We start from the raw sequence: 24,867 nt of genomic DNA on the forward strand, positions 1-24,867 counted from the left end.
CTGCAGGGACAAGGAAGAGAGCAGTTAGTGGAGCCTGGGGAGAGAAGGGACTGCTAACAGCAGCTGTGGCTTCAGCCAGCAACCTGGTAGGGAGGGAGCTGGAGAAATAAATGCCCCAAACCTCACTGTCCTCCCACCCTCCACTGTCCAGCTAGAATCTCCCATTGCTTGAACCCATTCCAGAAGTTGGAAGCTTGTAATGCACTCACGGGTCAGCGCCCAGGGCCAGAGCAGGGGGAGGGGGTGGGCAGAGGACCTGGGTGAGCACAGGAAGACATCAGCACTACCTCCATAGAGGGTGTGTGGGAGGAGAGGAAAGTAGGCTCTTTAAGACCTAGCAAGACATAGGCCACGGACAGGATTCGGCGTCTCCAGAGGACCACCTCTGTGTCCAGGCCCTTCTCCAGGCTGTCTTCATTTCAGTGGTTCTCCAACTGGGGTCTGGGGACCCCGGGGGCCACTGGAACCCTTTCAGCGGGTCCACAAGGTCAAAACTGTTTTCATAATAATGCTAAGATACTATTTGCCTTTTTACTCTCATTCTTCCATGGATATATGGAGGAGTTTTCCAGAGGCTGCTTGATATAGCCACAATTACCTGAAAAGACTATTAAAATCCTTCCTTCCTTTCCTAACCGCATATTGAAATGAGACCGGATTTTCTTCATAACCTTGAACCAAAACAACTTAGAATGGATTGAATGCAAAAGTAGATATGAGGCCAGGTGCAGTGGCTCTTGCTGGTAATCTCAGCATTTAGGGAGGCCGAGCCCGGCGGATTGCTTGAGTTCAGGAGTTGGAGACCAGCCTGGGCAACATGGTGAAACCCTGTCTCTACTAAAAATACAAAAAAAATAGCCAGGCTTGGTGGTGCGTGCCTGTAGTCCCAGCTACTTGGGAGGCTGAGGCATGAGAATCACTTGAACCCAGGAGGCAGAGGTTGCAGTGAGCCAAGATCGAGCCACTGTACTCCAGCCTGAGCAACAGAGTGAGACTGTCTAAAAAAAAAAAGAAGAAGAAGAAGTAGGTATGAGATTCTAAAAATTTACAAAAAAATAGAGTACAATGACAGTCTTCTCACATTCTTTTTACTTTAGAAAATACAGTTATGTCTTCAATAAAAATGTTATTTATGTTGATATGTATTGGGCTTATGACTGCTTAAGTCAGCAAGTAATTTTTTTAATTTGTCTTTTAATTTCTAATATAGTAAATATTGATAGAGCTCACATAAACAAAAGTTCATGGGGTTGGGGGGTCTTTAACAATTTTTAGGTGCGTAATAGGGTCCTGAAAGCAAGAAGTTTGACACCACAGTGCTCAGAACAACTCTCTAAGGAAGTTCCTGGTGTCAGCCTCTTGTTCAGGAAGAGGAAGCTGAGGCCAAGAGAGGGGATGACAGCTAGCTGGGGTCACACAGCTGGTTGGTGGCTCAACTGGGATTCAAATCTGGGCTGTCTGGCACCAAAGCACGCTCACACTCCCCCCAGTGCCCCTGCAGCAGGAAACCACAGGAGCAGTGGATGGAGGAACAGCACCTGGCTTCTGCCACCTCTTCTAAGAAGGGAACTTGACAGGGATTGATTGATCTCGATGATCAGCTACAAATGGTCTCTACACGTGGCCATGTTAATCAGCTTCTACCAGCCAGGATCTGACCAGTTTGAAAGGTTTATAGCAACAATGTGGCGCTGATTTATTTCTCCTTAATAAAAAAGTGATCAAGTGAAACCTGCATCTATCATTCTATTTATCACTTGGGATGATTTATTAACTAATTACACTTGCAGTGGCCGCTGGCTCTAAGTATGGACGATGCGGGGAGGTGGGGTCAGTCCGGCCATCAGTGCTGCCCTGGACACGTCTGCCGCCTTCTGTTCCAGCCTTGCCATTCACATATAGGCAAGAACAAGCTGTCGAATATGGATGTTCGGCCTCTGAGGGAAGAGGGAGAGAAGGGAGAAAGGGGTAGGTGAGAAACAGAGAGGTTGTCTGATCCCAGCCATTTGCCCCTTCCTCCCCCTTTATCCATGGAGAAGACACGGTGCAGAGAACAGCAGGCAGGGTCGCCAGGTAAACACAGTTGCTCAGTTACTTTCAAATCTCAGATAAACAATGAACAATTTTTTAGGGTAAGAATGTCCCAAATATTGCATGGATGGCCTATAAAACCTGGCAACCCTGGCCCCAGGGCTATGAGGGACCTGGTAGGGTATTCAGGTGATGTAACTATGAGAAGTTCCAGTGTCCATAACCATAGCCCAGTCTCACTCTGCACACCTGCTGTCCCTCTGCTCAACCCATGGGCGTCCCACTAGGGGCTCTAGGAGGATGTGAGTTATCGGAGCTGGTGGGCAAATCACACAGCCTCGTTGAGCCTTATCTGCAAAACGGAGACTCCCAGCCTGTCCCAGTTCTTCCCCGGCATGCTGCAGGGGGTGGACAAGTCTGTCCCTTGCCAGCTACATGCTGGGGGGCCTATGGCAAGGGCTGGCATTAGGGCTGGCAAGACTGGGCCCCCATCCACCCTAGGAAGGTTGAGTTTCCTTTAGTCCTCTTAAAGACATAGTAACTATAACTCAAAACTTTTGTTTGTCTCATTTTCCTTGAAACCTTGGCTTTGGGGTAGGAAAGGAGGGTCAGCTGGCACGGCCTTGGCAGAAGAGCACAGAATATCTATCAAAGTTAAAATAAGTGTATGTTGTGGCCTGTAATCCCAGCACTTTGGGAAGCCGAGGCGGGCGGATCATCTGAGGTCAGGAGTTTGAGACCAGCCTGACCAACATGGCGAAAACCCATCTCTACCAAAAACACAAAAGAAATAGCTCGGCATGGTGGTAAATGCCTATAATCCCAGCTACTTAGGAGGCTAAGGCAGGAGAATCGCTTGAACCTGGGAGGCAGAGGTTGCAGTGAGCCAAGATCCTGCCACTGCACTCCAGCCTGGGCAACAGAGCAGGACTCCATCTCAAAATAATAATAATAAATAAGTGCCTGTTGTATTTAAAATAGAAGCACTATATGAAGACTTAGTTAATCAATCAACCCATAACTACCTCTTTGACGTAGCAATCCCATGCCCAGGCATCTAAACCAGGGAAGAACAAGGATATTTCCATTAATCCCCCCAAATCAGAAGCAACCTGAAATCAATCAAAAGGGGATGACATGGATGAACTGTGATGTAGTCAAAAGAAGACATAGAAGTCATCAGAATGAGAGAAAGATACTGCCTAACCTGTGAGGATTTCCAAGATATGTTATTATTATTAATCATTATTATTATTAGAAAAAAAGCAAGCTGAGAACATTCCAGACCAAGATTCCTCAACCTTGGCACTACTGACATTTTGGGCTGGATTATTCTTCATGGTGGGCACTGTCTGGGGCAAGGTAGTCTGTTTAGCAGCGCTCCTGGCCTCTACACACTAGATGCCAGGAGCACCTCCCTCCCCAGTCGTGATGATCAAAAATGTCTTCAGATGGTGTCAAATGTCTCCTGCAGAGTAAAATTCCCTCCCCACCCCGCTTTCCCACCCCTCACAGTGAGAACTGGTCTAGACAGCACTGTCAGGAATGTTTACATGAACCAAACTAAACACCTAACTAGAACTTCCGTAGGAACTTAGATAAATGTATGAATGCATAGAAGAAAGTCTGGAAGGAGTATTCGGACTGGGAGCTGGGGTTGTCTCTGAGGAGGGGAATGGGAATGTGGCCGGGGGGAAGAGAGGGATCAGGGGAGACCTTTGCTTTTGTCGTATGATCTGCATGTTTGACTATGAGAATGCATGCATCTGTTCAGTACTGTTTTGTTGTTTGTTTGTTTGTTTGTTTGTTTGCTTTGAGAAGAAATCTCGTTCTGTCACTCAGTCTGGAGTGCAGTGGTGCCATCTCGGTTCACTACAACCGTCACCTCCCGGGCTCATGCAATTCTCCTGCCTCAGCCTCCCAAGTAGCTGAGACTACAGGTGCCCACCACCATGCCCAACTAATTTTTGTATTTCTAGTAGAGATGAGGTTTCACCATGTTGGCCAGGCTGGTCTCAAACTCCTGATCTCAGGTGACCCACCGGCCTCAGCCTCCCAAAGTGCTGGGATGACAGGCCTGTGCCACTGCACCCAGCCATCTGTTCAGTACTTTCACAGTAAGAGAGAAAGGAGGAGAGGGAAGGGAAAGGGAGGGAAGGGAAGGGAAGGGAAGGGAAGGGAAGGGAAGGGAAGGGAAGGGAAGGGAAGGGAAGGGAAGGGAAGGGAAGGGAAGGGAAGGGAAGGGAAGGGAAGGGAAGGGAAGGGAATCAATGGGAAAGGAGGGTCAAGAAGGAGAAGGAGAGAAAGAAGGAAGGGAGGGAGGAAGGGAGGGAGGAAGGGAGGAAGGAAGGGAGGAAGGAAGGAAGAAAGGAAGGAAGGAAGGAAGGAAGGAAGGAAGGAAGGAAGGAAGGAAGGAAGGAAGGAAGAAAGGAAGGGAGGGAGGGAGGAAGGGAGGGAGGGAGGGAGGGAGGGAGGGAGGGAGGGAGGGAGGGAGGGAATGAGTGGTAGAAGCCAGGTCTGCAGTTGGGGAACCGTGGGACCTGCTGGCTTTTCCTCTCTGGTCCTCAGTGTCCTCAAAGAGAAAGGCACGCAAAAACAGGTCTCTAAAGACCCCTCCTGCCCTGTCCTCTGTTGAGGAGAGCCCCAAGGTGACCTGGCCCCCTCCCTCCCGGCTGTCCCTCCCACACAGCCCAGTCATTGCACAAAGAAAAGAAGTGCTTGGGGTTTCTCCTCCCTCTCAGCGTCTCTGATTACGCCTCCTTGTGGGAGAAGGGGAGGTTGGGGCCTGGTCAGCCGCGCAGCTCCACACCGAGGACTTGAGGACTTGCTGGGGCTTGATTAAATAATTACACAGAACCTACTAAGTAATCATGCCCGTCTCAAGAAGCAAGGAGCACCTTCAGAGGGAGGCCCCATTAGTGATTTGGGGGCGTGTGAGTGTGTCTGTCTCCTGCCTATGATAAAATTATCATCAGAAGTCCTCATTTACAAAATGCATCCCTTTCCCCTATCTCCTTCGATCACCTCCCAAACCCAGAGATGTGTATAATGTAATCCCCATTCCACGGTAGAAGACAGGGACTCACAAGCTTTGGGGCTAGTTCAAGTTCCCAGCACCAGGGACTGGTGGCAAAGGCGGTCAAATACCGGAAAGTGCACACAGAGTGGGGATAAGGCTCAGGACTGAAAGATTTTAGAAGAGGTTTTATTTGTTTTTTATTGTCTTGTTTTTGTTTTCTCGCTAGAATTATTTCTCTCCTTTCAGTTTTTGAAAACAAATCTAAAATCGGCCATGGGAGCCTCCCTAGGTCTTGCTGCCAAGAAAACAGTCAAGCATGGAGGGTAAGGGCTGGTACCCACTGCAGTGGCCCTCATTTCCGATTTACCCAGGCCAAGGGGGACTGCCGGGTGGAGAGGGGGAGCCCAGGCCATCCTGGAGCTCTGCTCTCAGGCCTGGGGGCTGGGATCTTCTGCGAGCCTCCCGCCCCCCCAGCTCCAGGATAAGGACAACCCTTCCAGCCAAGCACCTGCTTTAATTGGGAAGAAAAATAAACGGCTAACAAGAGGCTACACCAGGGCTCTCTGTGGCCCACAGGGCCTGGTCCTGAGATGCCCGCTGCCTGCATGGCTTGGCCGGCTACCCACACCAGGCCCTATTGGCTCGTTTACACTGGAGCAATCCAAATTCATTAATAATGATTTGTCTCTCTTCAAGAAGAGGCTCGCAATCAAAAGGCCATTAAAATTAAGTGATGGAGGAGTAGGGGGCAGGGAAAGGGGAGGCGGAAGAAGAGGGGGAGGGGAGGGGCCAGGTAGAGCTGAATGTGAATCTCCACCGGATGTAGATACTTCCTTGTTGCAGGACCTTGGATGGGTCACGGCTCGTCCTGGTTTCCTCTTCTCTGAAACAGAAGGGCAGGTGTGGCTACAGTGTCAGTGACGCTGTGTATGGAAACACCCAGCAGGAAGAAGTGGGAAGGGACCCTGCTATGAGGCTTCCAGCATTGGGATGCATGGGGAGGGTAATGGATGCTGAGCAGGGATAATGCCAGCCTGCTAGGCCAGATCCCAGGGCAGCTACTCCTCACTGCCCAGCTGTCATAACTCCAGCCCCTGAGTAACCAGCCATTGCCATCTCAACTGGGTTCAACACCTGAGGGCAGGGCCACAGCTCGGCCCTGCTCTAATCTCTGAGCAGGAGCAACAGAAGCATCAGGACACCCAGGACAGCCCTAGACCTTGGAAGAAGCGGGACCAGACAGGGATCCCCAGCCCTCAGCAGCCTCTCGGCCCTCAGCCTTCCCCCTGCCATCTGGAGCATGGCGTCTCAGGAGGCCTCAGGTGCAAAGAGGCGACCCCAGTGTCCCACACCCACCAACTGACCCTCCTACTGCCCTGGGTGTTAAGAGGGCAACATGCAGCCCTCTTTTGGGCACGCAGACAGCTAACATGGAGTCCTATGCACTGGTGGCTGAGAAATGCACCCCCGCCCCCGCCCTGCCTTTCTCAAGAAATAAAATGCAAACAAGAACAAAGGAAGAAAGCAAAAGGAAAACAATGGAATACTGCAGCCCATCCCACAAGGTCCAGGCCTTCCCTGGGAGAAGGGGAGGTGCCAAGAACTCCAGATGTGCTGATCCCTGGGTTTACACAGCCATCTGATTCCTCTTGAGGACAGGAAATGAAATTTTACAAAGGTGCCCATTATATGCCAAGTGCCTGTTACTTCATAGAACAACCACAAGGACACCACAAGGTTGGTATTAGTCATTCCTGTTTTTAGGGGAAAACTCAGAAATATGAAACCGCTTTGCCCAAAATCATGAGTCTCAGACCTTCACGGTGCCGAAGTCAAGATTCAAGCCCAGGAACATCCTATCCTGACTGGCTTCTTCCTCCACGCTTCCACATGGTCACCGGGCACCGACTCTGGGTCCAGTTCTGGCGTGGGCTGGAGGGAGCCTATCCCACGCTTCCACATGGTCACCAGGCACCGACTCTGGGTCCAGTTCTGGCGTGGGCTGGAGGGAGCCTATCCCACGCTTCCACATGGTCACCGGGCACCGACTCTGGGTCCAGTTCTGGCGTGGGCTGGAGGGAGCCTATCCATGCTGATGCCAATCACAGTCATGGCCACCACTTCCCATGCTCCCCCGGATGCCAGGCTGCAGCTCCGAAGGTTGAAGTCATTCCATCCTCCCCAAAACTCAGCGAGGCCAGGATTCTCATTCCCATTTCACAGTGAAGACGCTGAGGCACAGCGACGTCAAAGGACCTGTCCAAGGTCACAGGATAAAGTTATGGCAGAGCCAGGTCTCCACCTGATGGGCTGAAAACCCCACAAGGGCCGGGGCAGTGCCCCGCTTTGCTCCCCACTGAGCCCCACGGAGCGACAGCTTAGCAAATGTGTGCTGGATGGGGAGACTGGTAGAGGGAGGGAAGGAAGGACGGACAGGTCAGCACAGCAGTGGAAGAAGATGGCTAAGAGGTGACACTTAGAGCCAAACTGCCAGGGTTCAAACCTCAGCTTTGCCACTTTGTACCTGCAAGTTTCTTAATTTGTCTCTACGTCAATTCTCTTATCTGAAAAATACAGATAATAATAGTTCTTACTAGCTAGGGTTCTTAAGAGAAACAAGTGAGTTCATATGGAGCCTGGGACATGGTGGGTGCTCTATACTATTATGGATGAGTGGAGGACAGGCAGGTCTAAAGCCATGGACTGGCCGCAGCCCAGCCCCAAGGTTTCCTCATGAAGCCTCCAGTGAGGTCAGTCCCACCCTTGCACACTGAGACTGAGCGCCTGCTGAGCAGCTTGCTTGCCTCACCGAAACCCTTTCCAACCCTGGTCAGCCCATGACTTTCCATCTGGGCTTCCCTAGACCGCCAGGGTCCAGTTGCCCCAACCCAGAGGATAGAGACGCTCAGACCAGCCCTGAAGGCGTCTCCAGCCTGTGAACAGTGAGCGCCCCATCTCTGAGAAGTTAAAGCAGAGTGGGACGGCCACTTGGGGACCTGCAGACGGGCTTCTGGCTGGGTAGCAGACTGGAAGCCACTTTGAAGCTTTGTGCCAGCGATGGGCTGAGCATCACCGGTGAGAATGGCCACAGCGCCACCTGGTGTAAATATAAGAAACGACCTAACAGGCCCCAGAGGGTGAAACACAAGCAGCATCCTGGCTGCATAGGACAGGCCCCAGCCCCGGTGCTTCTAACAACGAGGGCACTTGTACATTCAACAAATAAATGAGGCCCCAGTACCAAGCACTTTGGTGGGTTGTTTTCACACGCTATACCATTTAATTCTAACAACACTCTAAAGAAGGCATCCTTACCCTTTTTACAAATAAAGACATTGAGCTCAGAGATGCAACGTTTATTTGACCCAGGTCACACAGCTAGCAGTGGCAGAGCCAGGATTTGAGCTCCCGAATTCTGAGTCCACAGCCTGCCCTCCTAATCGCTAAGCCTTGGGGGATTCCATGTGAAAGAAAACCAGCACTCCTCCCTTGTCTCGCCCCTTCGTTTCGTGGAGCTTATACCTAGTCAGGGGAACAGAAAGAAATCAGAAATTCATTGAGTAGGTACCATGTGTCAGGCACTGAGCTAAGTTCTAGCAATACTGTGGTGAAGAGGGTGATCAGGCTCCCTGCTCGAATGAATGCTATGAGGAAGAAATAATCACACAAATATGCTACTATAACAGAGACGTAAAGGAAAGGTTTGGGTTCTGAGACCCACTGTCCGGGCACCTACTGCCCTGAAGCAGTGACATACTGAGCTGAGAGCTGAAAGGTGACCAGGCCTTACCCAGGCAAAGACGCACTTATTCATTCTTTGACAAATGAAAGCACTGTGTGTTCCCCATAGTGTTTTCCTCTTTTGTTACAATATATAAACCCATAAATAATAGACTGTATATATGCTGTTGCAACTTGCTTTCTAATCCTACATAGTTTTTTGGTTCTTTCCATGGCAATACACAGAGATCATTTGTTTTAACTAAGGAGGCTGTCACACAACTGACATCTGCCTTATGCACCACGATGTATTTATCTGTGCCCCTGCTGATGACACTTGAATTGTTTCCAAATTTTAACTCCTACAAACTGCTACAGCCATATCCTCCAAGTCCACAGTCTCTCAAAGTGTATGCATATGAGTTCCCCTGTGTTCCCATGTTCCCTCTAATACTTGTCAACATCGTTTTGCTGGAGAAGAGAAGAAAAAAAAAATTTTTTTTTTTTTTTTTTTTTGAGATGGAGTCTTGCTCTGTCGCTGAGGCTGGAGCGCAGGGGCGTGATCTTGGTTCACTGCAGCCTCCACCTCCCGGATTCCAGTGATTCTCCTGCCTCAGCCTCCTGAGTAGCTGGGATTACAGGCACGTGCCACCACACCTAGCTAATTTTTGTATTTTTGGTAGAGACAGGATTTCACCCTGTTGGCCAGGCTGGTCTCAAACTCCTGACTTCAGGTGATCCACCCACCTCAGCCTCCCAAAGTGCTAGGATTACAGACATGAGCCACCACGCCCGGCCAAAAATAATTTTCTATTACTAATAAGTTTATACAAAAACAAATTCATTCACTAGTTCATTTACTCCAGCTGAAGCCAAGTTAAGGATCTAAAACACATTTGCCAAAATGCTTCCCACTTTTCTGTAGGCCTTATTCTTTCTTCGGTTTTCTTTTATAATTTTTCTAAGATACAACTTCTTAAGAGATACATGTAAAGGATTCTAAATTGCATTTCTTTAAAAAATCACCTGTTTCATAAACATTTTGCATTCCTGATTTCAGGATTTCAGCTGACTACTCCATGGCCTACAGGCTGGCTCGTCTCAGGGTTGGTGGCACCTCCGTAGTTACACCATGTAACTTGTAGACACATACTCCTTACAGATAAGTGAGGCCTGGGAGGAATGGCTTACATTTTTTTTTCAACTTTTATTTTAAGTTCGGGGGTACATATGCAGGATGTGCAGGTTTGTTGCCATGGTGGTTTGTTGCACAGATCATCCCATCACCTAGGATTAAGCCCAGTATCCATTGGCTATTCCTCCTGATGCTCTCCCTCCCCTGGCCCCATCCCATAGGCCCTACTGTGTGTTGTTCCCCACCCCCAGATGTCCATATGTTGTCATCATTCAGCTTCCACTTATAAGTGAGAACATGCGGTGTTTGGTTTTCTGTTCTTGTGTTAGTTTGCTGAGGAGCCTCCAGCTCCATCCATGTCCCTGCAAAGGACATGATCTTGTTTCTTTTTATGGCTGCATAGTATTCCAGGGTATATATGTACCACACGTCTTTGTTATTGTGAAGAGTTCCACAATGAACATACATGTGCATGTGTCTTCATAATAGAATGATTTCTATTCCTTTGGGTATATACCCAGTAATAGGATTGCTGGGCTAAATGGTATTTCTGCCTCTAGGTCTTTGAGGAATTGCCACACTGTCTTCCACAATGGTTGAACTAATTTACATTCCCACTAACCATGCAAAAGCGTTCCTTTTTCTCTGCAACCTCGTCAGCATCTGTTGTTTTTTTACTTTTTAATAATAGCCAGAATGACTTACATTGATATCCAAGGGTGGACCAGTTCCCATGTTTCCCAGCCTGTGAGGAGTCTCCTGTGAAAATCTGAGCTAGCCAGCACCGTATTTCTCATCGATGCCCATCACGTGTTATGGCCCCTGACCCAGGCTGCAGGTGCCAAGTAAACTCAAGGTTCCTAGGGTGTCAGGTCTAAAGGAGACATCGTCAACACTTGAGGCCTGTGAAGCCCATGGTGGTCTCTTTGGAGGAGGATGAGGGCTAGGGCAGGGTAGCTGCCCAGTTCCCAATAACAGCCCTTTTTCTGGAATTGCCCTTGATTCTCAGAACTATGGTGAACCTGGCCAGTGCTAGGACAGTGAAAGGCAAAAGGGACTCTATGGCCAGAACTTGCCACCATCCCTACCAAATTTATTCTCTAGGCCCTCCCTATTGTCCACTTCGTCAGGAGCTGAGATGAGCTGAGCTAAACAGAGTGGAACAGAAAGTCGAGACCCCAAGAGAGGAGGCATCTGATCCAACAGCAGTTCCAAAATCTGCCACCAGGTGACAGCAGAGCTCCTGCTCTGTCTCAGGTCTCTCCCTGGCATGGAATCCCCTGGGACTCTGATCTGCCCGCCCCCCCCAGGCTTGGCCTTGAGGTTCCTCAGTTTGTCTCAACTCTGCGATTCATTGTGAGCCCTCCAGTCCCCATCAAAAAGTGCCTCTAGCAGGGTAAGATTCTGTGGTCTGTTGGGACACAGGGACTGTCTTTTTCCCCCCTGAGAGTCTGTTTCCAAAGGAGCCTGTTCATTTCACTGGAGGCCTAGGGCGGGGCTACCATGCAGCTCTGGAAAACCCAGGAGACAACACAGAGCAGCTCAGGCCAGTGTCCACCAGAGAGAGGATTCTAGAGCCCAACAAAGTCTCCCCGCTGCTGTCCCCTCATCCGTGGCCACAAGGCCTTGAACCCAGACTCAGCTTCACTCCCTACAGCCACAGGCCTGAGCCCAACCCAGCCTGGTAAGCCGTATTCTGGAATTGTCAAAGAAAAAGATGAAGGCCTGAGGGCTCGCGGTCTGGGGCCATGTGCCAAGCCCTGCCTTCTCCCCTGCCCATCATTCCAAACAGCCCTGACCTTACTGAACTCAAACAAGGACTCCACACCCCAACACCCGATATACCAGCTCAGGAGTCTCCCTGTAAGGCCCCAGATTTCTGGATGAGCACAGACCCATCTGATGGCCCCTAGGAGGCTGTTTGTGGCCTGAGTTCTGGTTCTTGGCACCCTATCCACAATCACGGCAGACCAGCCTATGCGGGAAAATGAGACCTGGAGAGGTTGGAGAGGCTGCCCAAAGCCTGGGGCCTGAAACCCGAGGTCTGGCAGGTTCCTGGCTCCACACTCTCTCAGCTCCCTGTGACAATCCCTTCATTGCACACATCACAGTTATAATTCCATGATGCTTATGCTTACGTGGCCTTTTAATGTTCTGCTGCCCTCGTGACCTGTAAGCCCCATGAAAGAAGGGACTAAGTTCACTCCTATAACCCTTTGCAATGAGTGCAATGCCTGGCACACAGTAGGTGCTCAGAAAATAACTGGAATAAGTAAAATAATAAACGGACATCCTCCTAAAGGAGACCTTAAGACATTTATACAATGTTTTACAATTTACAAAGCACCTCCCACAGTTTTCCCCTTTCATTCTCCCCATCACCCTGTGAAATAGGTACTATCAGGCTGAGTGTGGTGGCTCACACCTGTAATCCCAGCACTTTGGGAGGCCGAGGCAGGCGGATCACCTGAGGTCAGGAGTTTGAGACCAGCCTGGCCAACATGGTGAAACCCCATCTCTACTAAAAATACAAAAATTAGCCAGACGTGGTGGTGGACGCCTGTAATCCCAGCTACTCTGGAGGCTGAGGCTGGAGAATTGCTTGAACCCAGGAGGTGGAGGTTGCAGTGAGCCAAGATCGTGCCACTTCACTCTAGCCTGGACAAAAAGAGCGAGACTCTGTCTCAAAAAAAAAAAAGAGAGAGAGAGAGAGAGAGAGAAATAAGCGCTATCTATTATTGCCCGCATAATGCAGTGTATTCGTTTTCTATCTCTGCAACAACGAATTAACACATGCACTGGCTAAAACAACACAAGTTTATTATTTTACAGTACTGGAGGTCAGACGTTCAACTCAGGCCCTATGGGCTAAAATCAAGGTGTCAGCAGGGCTGTGTTCCTTCTGGGAGCTCTCAGGAAAATCTGTCTCCTTCCTTTCTCCAGTTTCCAGAGGCCACCCATGTTTCTTGGCTCATAGTCACTTCCTCTAGCTTCAAAGCCAGCGATGTCGCATCTCTCTGACTGAAGCCAGAAGACGTTCTCTGTATTTAAGGACGCCTGTGATTAGGTTAGACCTACCTGCATAATCTGGGATAATCATACATTCCAGACATTAGGATACACACATCTTGTGTATGTGTGTGTGGGTATGTGTTTGTGTGTGTGTGGTAGGTGGGGAGAGGTATCCTGCCTGACACACAGAGATTCACAGAGATTCATAAGCAGAGAGGTGAATTAACCAGCCCACCTCGCACAGCTTGTGACTGAAGTGAGATTTAAAGCCAACATTTTGGGGCAACAGAATCTGAGCTCTTTCTACCCTTTTCCAGAGCCAGAAGGGAAGGACACAGGGGCCCAGTCTCCATAGAGTAAATACACATTTTATTTTATTTCATTTCATTTCATTTCATTTTTCAGGACAGGGTCTCACTCTGACCCCCAGGCTAGAGGGCAGTGGTGCAATCACAGCTCACTGCACCCTCAACCTCTGTGGCTCAAACAACCCTCTCACCTCAGCCTCCTGAGTAGCTGAGACTACAGGAACACACCACCACACCCGGCTAATTTTTTTTAATTTTTGTAAAGACACTTTACAAAATTTTGTTGCCCAGGCTGGTCTCGAACTCCTGGGCTCAAGTGCTCCTCCTGCCTCAACCTCTCAAAGTGCTGGGATTACAGGTGTGAGCCACTGTGCCAGCCCTCACTTTTATTTATGATTAAAGAGAAAGAAATATATATATATATATGCGCTTGTCTAGACAGTGAGATCGTGCGGGAAAACTTTTTATTTGCTTGCCTTTATTATCATTACTTTACCGGTGTATTTAATAAATACAACGTTTTCAACTAGAGGGAAAAAAGATTAACCCACGTCATTGGTTGAGGGTGAAGGCCTGGAGCCCCCACGGCCCTCCTCTCTGCAATTAAGCAAATGGCCAGCAGATGGCGGGGCACGCTCACAGCAGGGCCTTGCTCTCCGGACCATCTCTTTTATGGGCCTCGAGGCAAAGGTCTTTCCTTTTCTCCAAAACCCACTCTACGAGGAAATCCCCAGAAACATCCCAGCAGGCAAGACAAGGGCATAAAGGCCAGGGGGTCCCCCAGCCTGAGGACAGCCAGTTTGGGGACGTGCCCTACTGCATGCCCCATCCCCTGAGCCAGGAACAAAGACCGGAGGTCAAGCCGGCAGGAGTTGAGGAAGAGGGTCAGGCGTGGCTGCAGGGAAGCAGAAGGCAGGATCAGCTGGGTTACCGGACACTTAGGATGACAGGACACCTTACACGCTTTTACACACATTTGTCATTACATCTCCTCTTCCCTGTGGCCCAGTATGGAACCTGGCATCAAAAATACTGAACTGGCTGGGAAGATGGTTGGTAGCAATGCCAGTGCAGTTTTTGAACCCCTCCAAATTTCTACATAAAAATAAGCAGGTCAGGCCAGGCACAATGGCTCACACCTGTAATCCCAGCACTTTGGGAGGCCGAGGCAGACAGATCACCTGAGGTTAGGAGTTCGAGACCAGCCTCACCGACATGGCGAAACCCCATCTCTACTAAAAATACAAAAATTAACTGGGCATAGTGATGCACACCTGTAGTCCCAGCTATTCGGGAGACTGAGGCAGGAGAATCCCTTGAACCCAGGAGGTGGAGGTTGCAGTGAGCCGAGATCATGCCACTGCACTCCATCCTGGGCAACCGAGTGAGATTCTGTCTCAAAAATAAAAAATAAAAATAAGCAGGTCAGATTAGCAAAAGTAAAACCTACAGACAATGTTCGCTTAAAATTAGATGATAAGGTATCCCCGTGAACACCAAAACACAAGCGGGGAAGCACAGCCCTCCCGTAGCCGCCTGCATGTCATCAGATCCCCGTACGTTCCCCCAGGGAGGCTTCCTTGGTTTAGGTTCTGGCCCTCGGTGCCCCATCCAGAGGGAAACAAGGAGCCCTCTGATGGACCTAAGAACAGGAGAATCCCAAAAGAGCCAGCAGGTATTCACGAGGAAGCAAGAAGGGACAACTGGAGACAGCAGCAGAAGCTGGGAGGGTCTCACCCAGTCCAGGAGCAGGTGAGAGTCAGAAAGTAGCAAGGGACTGGAGCAGTGGAGCCTTGAGAACCCTCAACACTGACCCACTTGGCTTCCCTTCCATGACAGAATCACATAGTGCTGGGCATGGGATCAAAATGGAGCAGGATCTGGACAATCAAAAGGGAGGAAGAAGGCCGGGCGTGGTGGCTCATGCCTGTAATCTCAACACTTTGAGAGGCTGAGGCAGGCAGATCACTTGAGGTCAGGAGTTCAAGACCAGCATAGCCAATGTGGTGAAACCCTGTCTGTATTAAAAAATACAAAAATTAGACAGGTGTGGTGGCAGGTGCCTGTAATACCAGCTACTTGGGAGGCTGAGGCAAGAGAATCACTTGAACCAGGGAGGCGGAGGTTGCAGTGGGCCGAGATTTTGCCATTGTACTCCAGCCTGGGTGACAGAACGAGACTCCATCTCAAAAAGAAGAAAAAAAAAAGAAGATTCAGATAGCCAAGGAACCTCAGGAAGCAAGCCATCATATTTTTGCATAGCATGTGAAAACCACAGGAGAGGGCACTCTTGAAGTTGGAAAAGCCATCCCGATCATCTCATTCTTCAATTTTAGGAACACTAATTCCACCTAAAAACTAACAATGGAAAAGTCTTGAGGCCAAATCCCATGCAAAGTTCATTTAAGCAAAAGGAGAATAGGGAGCAAAATGACATTCCTATCAATAGAAAAGGCATGCCAGCAGGACATATCTTGGAAGAGATCAAAACTATAAACTTCTATTTTAAAATGACCTAAAATTTCAATTATGCACAATGTGAAAGAACAACGTAACTGAGAATTAGAAAGTCATATAAATAAGGTGACACAAATCAGGAAAGAACTAAAAACATAAGAAAAAAAATTTCAGGAATGAAGACTAGAAGGAACATAAGAGCAAACTGATGCAACTTTAAGATAATGCCTTAAAAGAAAAAGGTGAAAAGGAAGAAATATTTTAAATCAGTAGGAAATAAAGGCTATTTTCTAAAATAGTCTAGAGAAAGTGACAAATATTGAAATTAGGCAAAGAACTTCCAATGTGTCAATAATAAGAGTTATTGAAGAAGAAAACCAAAGCAAGAGGACAAGTAATAAAAACAAAATCAAGAGAACTTACTGAAATTTTTAAAAATTGAAGTTACATATTGAAAGCATATACTGCATACCTGAAAATATCAACCCAGAAGAATAATCAGACATATTCAAATAAAATTACAAACTTCAAGAAAAGTGGGGTGGTGAGGGGAGAATCCTTCAGGCATCTAGGCAAATAATTGACTTATAAGGAAAAATCAACTATTATCAGACTTCTCAAGAGCAATGCTTTACACCAAAAGAAAGAAGTTACATACTTAAGATGTTCAAAAACAAAGAATACGTTAGTAATTTTATGTCCAGCAAAACTGACTTGGAAGTATAATGGGCACGGGCAAATTGTTATAACTATGAAATAACCCAGGAGATATTGTTCTCATGAGTTCTTCCTGAAAACCTCTTACATAAAAAGCTTCAGACAAGCAAAATGACTAGAAAGACAAAAAATCAAATTTAAAAAACTGGTAGTGAACATCAAATGTAGTTATTTATGCAGCTAAGACTAAATAAGAATTGTAAAGGAGAAAACATAGCAGGTAATGGCTATACACTCTGACAACGTAGCTACAAGACCACTTTTTTTATTTTTAATTTTTGTGGGTACATAGTGCCTTTTTTTTTTTTTTTTTTTTTTTTGGAGAGAGAGAGAGTTTCATTCTGTTGCCCAGGTGGTTGTGCAGTGGCACAATCTCAGCTCACTGCAACCTCCACCTCCTGGGCTTAAGGGATCTTCCTGCCGAAGCTTCCCAAGTAGCTGGGACCACAGGTGCACACCACCGTGCCCAGCTTATTTTTTAAGGTTTTTTTTGTTTTTGTTTTTGTTTTGTAGAGACAAGGTCTCACTATATTGCAGGCTGGTCTCCAACTCCTGAGCTCAAGTGATGCTTCTGCCTCAGCCTGTCAAAGTGCTGGTATTAGAGGCGAGAGCCACTGCACCCAGCCAAAAGTGCATATATTAATATTTGTGGGTTACATGAGATATTTTGATAGAAGCATGCAATGTGTAATCGTCAGATCAGGGTAAATGGAGTATCCATCACCTCAAGCATTTATCCTTTGTGTTACAAACAATTCAATTACTCTTAGTTATTTTAAAATGTACAACTATTTTTTATGATAGTCACCCTGTTGTGCTAGCAAATACTAGGTCTTATTCATTCTTCCTAATTTTTTGTACCAATTAACCATCCTACTCTCTGTCTCCATGAGTTCAATCATTTTATTGTTTAGCTCCCACAGATAAGCGAAAACATGCGGTCTGTCCTTCTTCTTCTTCTCCTTCTCCTTCTCCTTCTCCTTCTCCTTCTCCTTCTTCTTCTTCTTCTTTGAGGCGGAGTCTCTCACTCTTTGCCAGGCTAGAGTACAATGGCACAATCTTGGCTCACTGCAACCTCCGCCTCCCAGGCTCAAGCAATTCTCCTGCCTTAGCCTCCAGAGATGCTGGGATTACAGGCACGTGCCACTGCATCCAACTAATTTTTTTTTATTTTTAGTAGAGACGGGTTTTCACCATATTGCCCCGGCTGGTCTTAAACTCCTGACCTCAAATGATTCACCCGCCACAGCCTTCCAAAGTGCTGGGATTACAGGCATGAGCCACAGTGCCCGGCCGGAAGTTTGTCTTTCTGTGCCTAGCTTATTTCACTTAACATAATGACCTCCAGTTCCATCCATGTTGTTGCAAATGACAGGATACCATTCTTTTTATGGCTGAATAGTATTCCATTGTGTACATGCACCACATTTTCTTTATCCACTCATCTGTTGATGGGTACATAAGTTGCTTCCAAATCTTGACTATTGTGAATAGTGCTGCAGTAAACATGAGAATGCAAATATCTTTTCCATATACTGATTTCGTTTATTTTGGGTATATACCCAGCAGTGGGATTGCTAGATTGTATGGTAGCTCTATTTTTAGTTTTTTGAGGAACCTCCAACTTGTTCTCCATAGTGGTTGTACTAATTTCCATTCCCACCAGCAGTGTACAAGGGTTCCCTTTTCTCCACATCCTCACCAGCATTTGTTATTGCCTGTCTTTTGGATAAAAGTCATTTTAACTGGGGTGAGATAATATCTCATTGTAGTTTTGATTGGCATTTCTCTGATGATCAATGACTTTGAGCACCTTTTCATATACCTGTTTGCTATTTATATGTCTTCATTGGGAAATGTCTATTCAGATATTTTGCCCATTTTTAATAGAATTATTAGATTTTTTCCTATAGAATTATTTGAGCTCCTTATATATCTAGTTATTAATCTCTTGTGAGATGGGTAGTTTGCAAATATTTTCTCCCATTCTATGGGTTGTGTCTTCACTTTGTTGTTTCCTTTGCTGTGTAGAAGTTTTTTTAACTTGATGTGATCCCATTTGTCCATTTTTGCTTTAGTTGCCTGTGCTTGTGGGTTATTATTACTTGAGAAATCTTTTACCACTCCGGTGTCCTGGAGAGTTTCCTCAATGTTTTCTTTTTGTGGTTTCATTGTTTGAGGTCTTAAATTTAAGTCTTTAATCGATTTGGATTTGATTTTGCTATATGGTGAAAGACAGGAGTCTAGTTTCATTCTCCTGCATGTGGATATCCACTTTTCCCGGCACCGTTTATTGAAGAGACTGTCCTTTCCCCAATGTATGTTATTGGTACATTTGCCAAAAATGAGTTTTCTCTAGATATATGGATTCATTCAGGGGTTCTCTATTCTGCTCCACTAGTATATGTGTCTGTTTTTATGCCAGTACTGTGTTGTTTTGGTTCCTATAGCTATGTAATATAATTTGAAGTCAGGTAATGTGATTCTTCCAGTTTTGTGCTTTTTGCTCAGGATCACTTTGGCTATTCTGGGTCTTTTGTGGTTCCATATAAATTTTAGGATTGTTTATTCTATTTCTGTGAAGAATGTCCTTGGTATTTTGATAGGGATTGCATTGAATCTGTAGATTCCTTTGGGTAGTATGGACATTTTAACAATATCGATTCTCCCAATTCATGAATATGAAATATCTTTCCATTTCCTTGTGTCCTCTTCAGTTTCTTGCATCAGTATTTTATCATTTTAATTGCAGAGATCTTTCACTTCTTTGGTTAAGTTAATTCCCAGGTATTTTGTTTTATTTGTAGCTATTGTAAATGAGATTCATTTCTTGAATTCTTTTTCAGGTTGTTCGCTGTTTGCAAATAGAAATGCTACAGACTTTTGTATGTGTTTTTGCATCCTGCAGCTTTATTGAATTTGTTTATCAGTTCTAATAGTTTTTTTGGTGGAGTCATTAGATTTTTTCAAATACAAAGATTATATAATCTGAAAACAAAGATAATTTGAATTATTTCTTTCCAATTTGGATGCCCTTTCTTTCTCCTGTCTGATTGTTCTAGATAGGATTTCCAGTACTATGTTGAATAACAGTGATGAAAGTAGCCATCCTTGTTGTGCTTCAAATCCTAGAGGAAAGGCTTTCAGTTTTTCCCCATTCAGTATGGTACTAGCTATGGGTCTGTTGTATACAGATTTTATTATGTTGAGGTATGTCCTTCTATACCCAGGTTTTTTTTAGGGTTTTTATCATGAAGGGCTGTTGAATTTTATCAAATGCTTTTTCAGCATCAGTTGAAATGATCTTATGATTTTTGTCCTTCATTCTGTGATACAATGTACCACATTGATTTACTTGCATATGTTGAACCATCTCTGCATCACTGGGATAAATCCCACTTAGTCATAAGGAATGATCTTTTTAATGTGTTGCTCGATTTTGGTTGCTAATATTTTGTTGAGGATTTTTGCATTAAAATTCATCAGGGATATTGGCCTGTAGTTTTTGGGGTTTTTTTTTGTTGTTGTTGTTTGTTTGTTTTGATGTGTCTTTGTCTGGTTTTGCTATCAGGGCAATTCCGGCCACATAGAATAAGTTTGGAAGTATTCCTCCCTTCTCTATTTTTTGGAACAGTTTAAGTAGGATTGGTATTAGTTCTTTAAATGTTTTGTAGAATGCAGCAGTGAAGCCATCTGGTCTCAAGATTTTCTGTGCTGGGAGACTTTTTACTACAGTTTCTATTTCATTACTTGTTACTGGTCCAGTCAGGTTTTGTTCGTTTGTTTGTCACTCTGTCGCCCAGGCTGGAGTGCAGTGGCCCCATCTCGGCTCACTGCAAGCTCCGCCTCCTGGCTTCACACCATTCTCCTGCCTCAGCCTCCCAAGTAGCTGGGACTACAGATGCCCTGCCACCACACCCGGCTAATTTTTTGCATTTTTAGTAGAGACAGGGTTTCACTGTGTTAGCCAGGATGTTCTCAGTCTCCTGACCTCATGATCCGCCCACCTCGGCTTCCCAAAGTGCTGGGATTACAGGCGTGAGCCACCGCAACCGGCCACATTTTGGATCCTCATGATTGAATCTTGGTAGGTTGTATGTATCTAGAAATTTATCCATTTCTTCTAGATTTTCCAATTTATTAGCATATATTTGCTCATACTAGCCATTAACTATCCTTTGAATTTCTGCAGTATCAGTTGTAACATCTCCTTTCTCATCTCTGATTTTATTTTTTTGTCTTCTCCCTTTTATTCTTCAATTGTCTGTCTAAAGATTTGTCAATTTTATCTTTCAAAAGAACCTTGTTTATCTTTTGAATTGTTTTTTGTTTGTTTCAATTTCCTTTATTTCTGTTCTGATCGTTATTATTTCTTGTCTTCTACTAATTTTAGCTTTGGTTTACTTTTGCTTTTCTAGTTCTTTAAGATGTATCATTAAATTGTTTATTTGAAGTTTTTCTTCTTTTTTGATGTAGGTGCTTATAACTATAAATTTCTCTCTTAGTACTGCTTTCGCTGTATCCCATAGGTTTTGGTATGTTGTGTTTCCATCATCATTCATTTCAAGAAATTTTTTTATTTCCTCCTTAATTTCATCATTGACCTACTGGTCATTCAGGAGCATATTGTTTAATTTCCATGTGTTTGTATAGTTTCCAAAATTCATCTTGTTATTGATTTCTAGTTTTAGTTCATTGTGGTCAAAAAGATGCTTGATATATTTTTCAACTTTTTTGAAGGTTTTAAGATTTGTTTTGTAATCTAACATATGGTATATCATCAAGAATGATCCATGTGCTGAGGAAAAGAATATATATTCTGCAGCCACTGGATGAAATGTTCTGTAAATATCTATTAAGTCCATTTGGTCTACAGTACAGATTAAGTTGAATGTTTCTTTGTTGATTTTTCTGTCTGGAAGACCTGTCCAATGCTAAAAGTGGGATGTTGAAGTCTCTAGCTATTATTGTATTGGAGTCTATCTCTCTCTTTAGCTCAAATAGTACTTGGTTTATATATCTGGGTGCTCCAATGTTGGGTACATATATATTTACAATTGTTATATCTTCTTACTGCATTAACTCATTTATCATTATATGGTGACCTTATTTGTCTCTTCTTATAGTTTTTGTCTTGAAATCTATTTTGTCTAATATAAGTATAGTGACTCCTGCTCTTTTTTTGGTTTAAGAGGCATGGAACATTATTTTCCATCCCTTTATTTTCAGTCTGTGTGTGATGTATGTTTCTTGTAGACAACAGATCATTGGGTCTTATTTTTTTAATTCATTCAGCCACTCTATGTCTTTTGATTAGAGAATTTAATCCATTTATATTTAATGTTAGTGATAAGTAAGGACTTACTTCTGCTATTTTGTTATTTTTGTTCTGTGGTCTTCTCTTCCTTCTTTCCTTTTTTTTTCTGTCTTCCTTTTAGTGAAAGTGTTTTTTTCTGGTGGTATGATTTAATTTCTTGCTTTTTATTTTTTGTGTATCCATTGTATGCTTTTGATTCGAGGTTACCAAGAGGCTTGCAAATACTATCTTATAACCCATCATTTTAAGCTGATAGCAATTTCATAGTGCTTGCATAAACTAATAAGCAAAAAGAAAACTAATAAAGACTCTACACTTCATTCCCCTGCTTTCAACTTTTTGTTTCAATTTATGTCTTACTGTACTGCCTATGTCTTGAAAAGCTTTTGTAGTCATTATTTTTACTGGTTCATCTCTCAGTCTTTCTACTTAACAGCAGTATAACACACTACAGTTATAGTGTTATAACATTCTGGTTTTCTGTGTATTTACTATTACCAGTGAGTCTTGTACCTTCAAATGAGTTCTTATTGCTCATTAATGTCCTTTACTTTCTGATTGAAGTATTTCCTTTAGCATTTCTTGTAGAACAGGCCTGGTGTTGATGAAATTCCTCAGCTTTTGTTTGTCTGGGAAAATATTTCTCTTTCATGTTTGAAGGATATTTTCATCTGATATAGTATTCTAGGGTAAAAAGTTCATTTTTCTTCAGCACTTTAAATATGTCATGCCATGCTCTCCAGTCCTGTAAGGTTTCCACTGAAAAGTCTGTGGTCAGACATATTGGAACTCAATTTTTTGTTATTTGTTTCTTTTCTCTTGCTGCTTTTAGGGTCCTTTATCCTTGACCTTTGGGAGTTTGATTATTAAGTGCCTTGAGGTAGTCTTTGGGTTAAATTTTCTTGGTATTCTATAACCTTATCATACTTAGATATTGGTATCTTTTTCTAGGTTTGGGAAGTTATCTGTTATTATCCTCTTGAATAAACTTTCTACCCCTATCTCTTTATCTACCTCCTCTTTAAGCTGAGTAACTCTTAGATTTGCCCTTTTGAGGCTATTTTCTAGATCTTGTAGATATGCCTTATTCTTTTTTTATTCTTTTTTCTTTTGTCTCCTCTGACTGTGCATTTTCAAATAGCCTGTCTTCAAGCTCACTAATTCTTTCTTCTGCTTGATCAATTCAGGTATTAAGGGACTCTGGTGCATTCTTCAGCATGTCAATTGCATTTTTCAACTCTAGACTTTCTGCCTGATTCTTTTTAATTATTTCAATCTGTTTATTAAATTTATCTGATAGAATTCTGAATTCCTTCCCTGGTTTTTCTTGCATTTCTTTGAGTTTCCTCAAAACAGCTATTTTGAATTCTGTCTGAAAGGTCACATATCTCTGTCTCTCCAGGATTGGTCCCCACTGCCTTATTTAGTTTGTTTGGTGATGCCATGTTTTCCTGGATGGTCTTGATGCTTATGGATGTTTGTCAGTGACTGTGCATTTAAGAGTTAGGTATCTGTTGTACTCTTCACAGTCTGGGTTTGTTTGTACTTGCCTTTCTTGTAGACAGGTACAAGCAAGCCCAGACTGTGAAGGACAAGTATTGCGGAAGGACAAGGCTTTCCACGTATTCAAAGGGACTTGGGTGTTGTGATCTAAGTGTTTGGTCACTGCAAATGTATCTGCATTAAGGGACACCCCAAGCCCAGTAATGCTGTGGTTCTTGCAGAGTTGTAGAGGTACTACTTTGGTAGCCTTGGATAAGATCCAGAAGAATTCCCTGGGTTACTAGGCAGAGATTCTTGTTCTCTTCCCTCACTTTCTCCCAAACAAATGGAGACTTTGTCTCTGTGTGCTGAGCTGCCTAGAGCTGGGGGAGGAGTGACACAAGCACACCTATTGTTGCCATCGCTGAGACTGTGCTGGGTCAGATCTGAAGCCAGTACAGCATTAGGTCTTGCCCAAGGCCTGCTGTAACCACTACCTGGCTACTGCCTATGTTTGCTCAAGGCCCTAGGGTTCTACAATCAGGAGGTGGCAAAGCCAGCCGGGCTTATATTCTTCCCTTCAAGTTCCCCCAGGCCCCAAGCAGGTGCAGAGATGCTGTTTGGGAACAAGAGGCTGGAGTCAAAAAGCTTAGAAATCTACCTGGTGTTCTATTCTACTGCCGCTGAACTGGCACTTAAACCACAAGATGTAATCCTTCCCACACTTCCCTCCCCAACATTCACTACATTGTAGTGAATGTTGCCAGGCCTGGGACTCATCCTTCAGGGCAGTGGGTTTCCCTCCCACCCAAAGCAGGTCCAGAAGTGGCATCTAAAAGGCAAGGCCTGAAACCAGGGACCCCAAGAACCCTCTTTATGCTCTAGTCCACTGTGGCTGAGCTAGCATCTAAGGTATAAGACAAAGTCCCCTTTACTTTTTCCTCTGCTTTACTCAAGCAGGAGTTCTCGCTGTGGTTCTCACCATAGCCACCATAGCTGGAAATGTGCTGGGTCTCACCTGAAGCCAGCATGTCTCAGAGTCTCACCCAAGGCCCATGATAAGTACCAAGGTATCGCTGCTGGGTTTTCAAGGTTCCAGGACTCTTTAATCAGCAGGTAATGAATCCTGCCAAGACTGAGTCCTTCCCTTCAAAGCAGTAGGCTCCCTTCTAGCCTAGGGTGTGTCTAGAAATATCATCTGAGACATAGGCCCTGGAATGGGGACCTCATTACCCTAACTGGTACCCTATCCTACTGTGGCTGAGCCGGCATCCAAGAAGCAAGACAAAGTCCTCTTTACCCTTCCATCTCCGCAACTCAAGTGGAAGGAAGAAGTATCTTTTGGAGTTGCAAGCTGTGCTGCCTGGAGCTGGGGGAGGGGTGGTGCAAGTACTCCCTTAGCTGCCCCAGCTGGTGTCTCAGTAGGTCATGTGCCCTCCATGTCCACTGATTCTGAGCCCAGCTCAGCACTAGGACTTGCCTAGGAACTGCAGTCCTTGTGACCTTGACTGCCATTCAAGTTTATTTACAACCCAGAGCACTTTACCCCCATGGTGGTGAGGTTTGCTGAAACTCAAGTTCCATACACTGAGTTGGGCAACTCCCTTGGGCAATTCTCCTCTGGCTAGGGCTGGTCTAAATATTCTCTCCATCATCAGCCGTCAGCTGA

At 45.2% G+C, this 24,867-nt stretch overlaps 1 long non-coding RNA gene across 1 annotated transcript in view; it reads right to left on the bottom strand.

Moving 5' to 3' along the window:
• Positions 1 to 1,782: 1,782 nt before the first annotated feature.
• LOC144332171 (uncharacterized) overlaps positions 1,783 to 24,867 on the bottom strand; it is a 51,478-nt gene continuing 28,393 nt past the window's right edge. Inside the window, exons 2-3 of the long non-coding RNA XR_013399955.1 lie at positions 6,867 to 7,306; positions 1,783 to 1,937 (exon numbers count right to left, since the gene is read on the bottom strand). This is a non-coding gene — a long non-coding RNA (uncharacterized LOC144332171). The remainder of the gene's footprint in view (positions 1,938 to 6,866; positions 7,307 to 24,867) is intronic.

This window comes from Macaca mulatta, chromosome 10 (assembly GCF_049350105.2).
Source record: "Macaca mulatta isolate MMU2019108-1 chromosome 10, T2T-MMU8v2.0, whole genome shotgun sequence".
NCBI lineage: Eukaryota > Metazoa > Chordata > Mammalia > Primates > Cercopithecidae > Macaca > Macaca mulatta.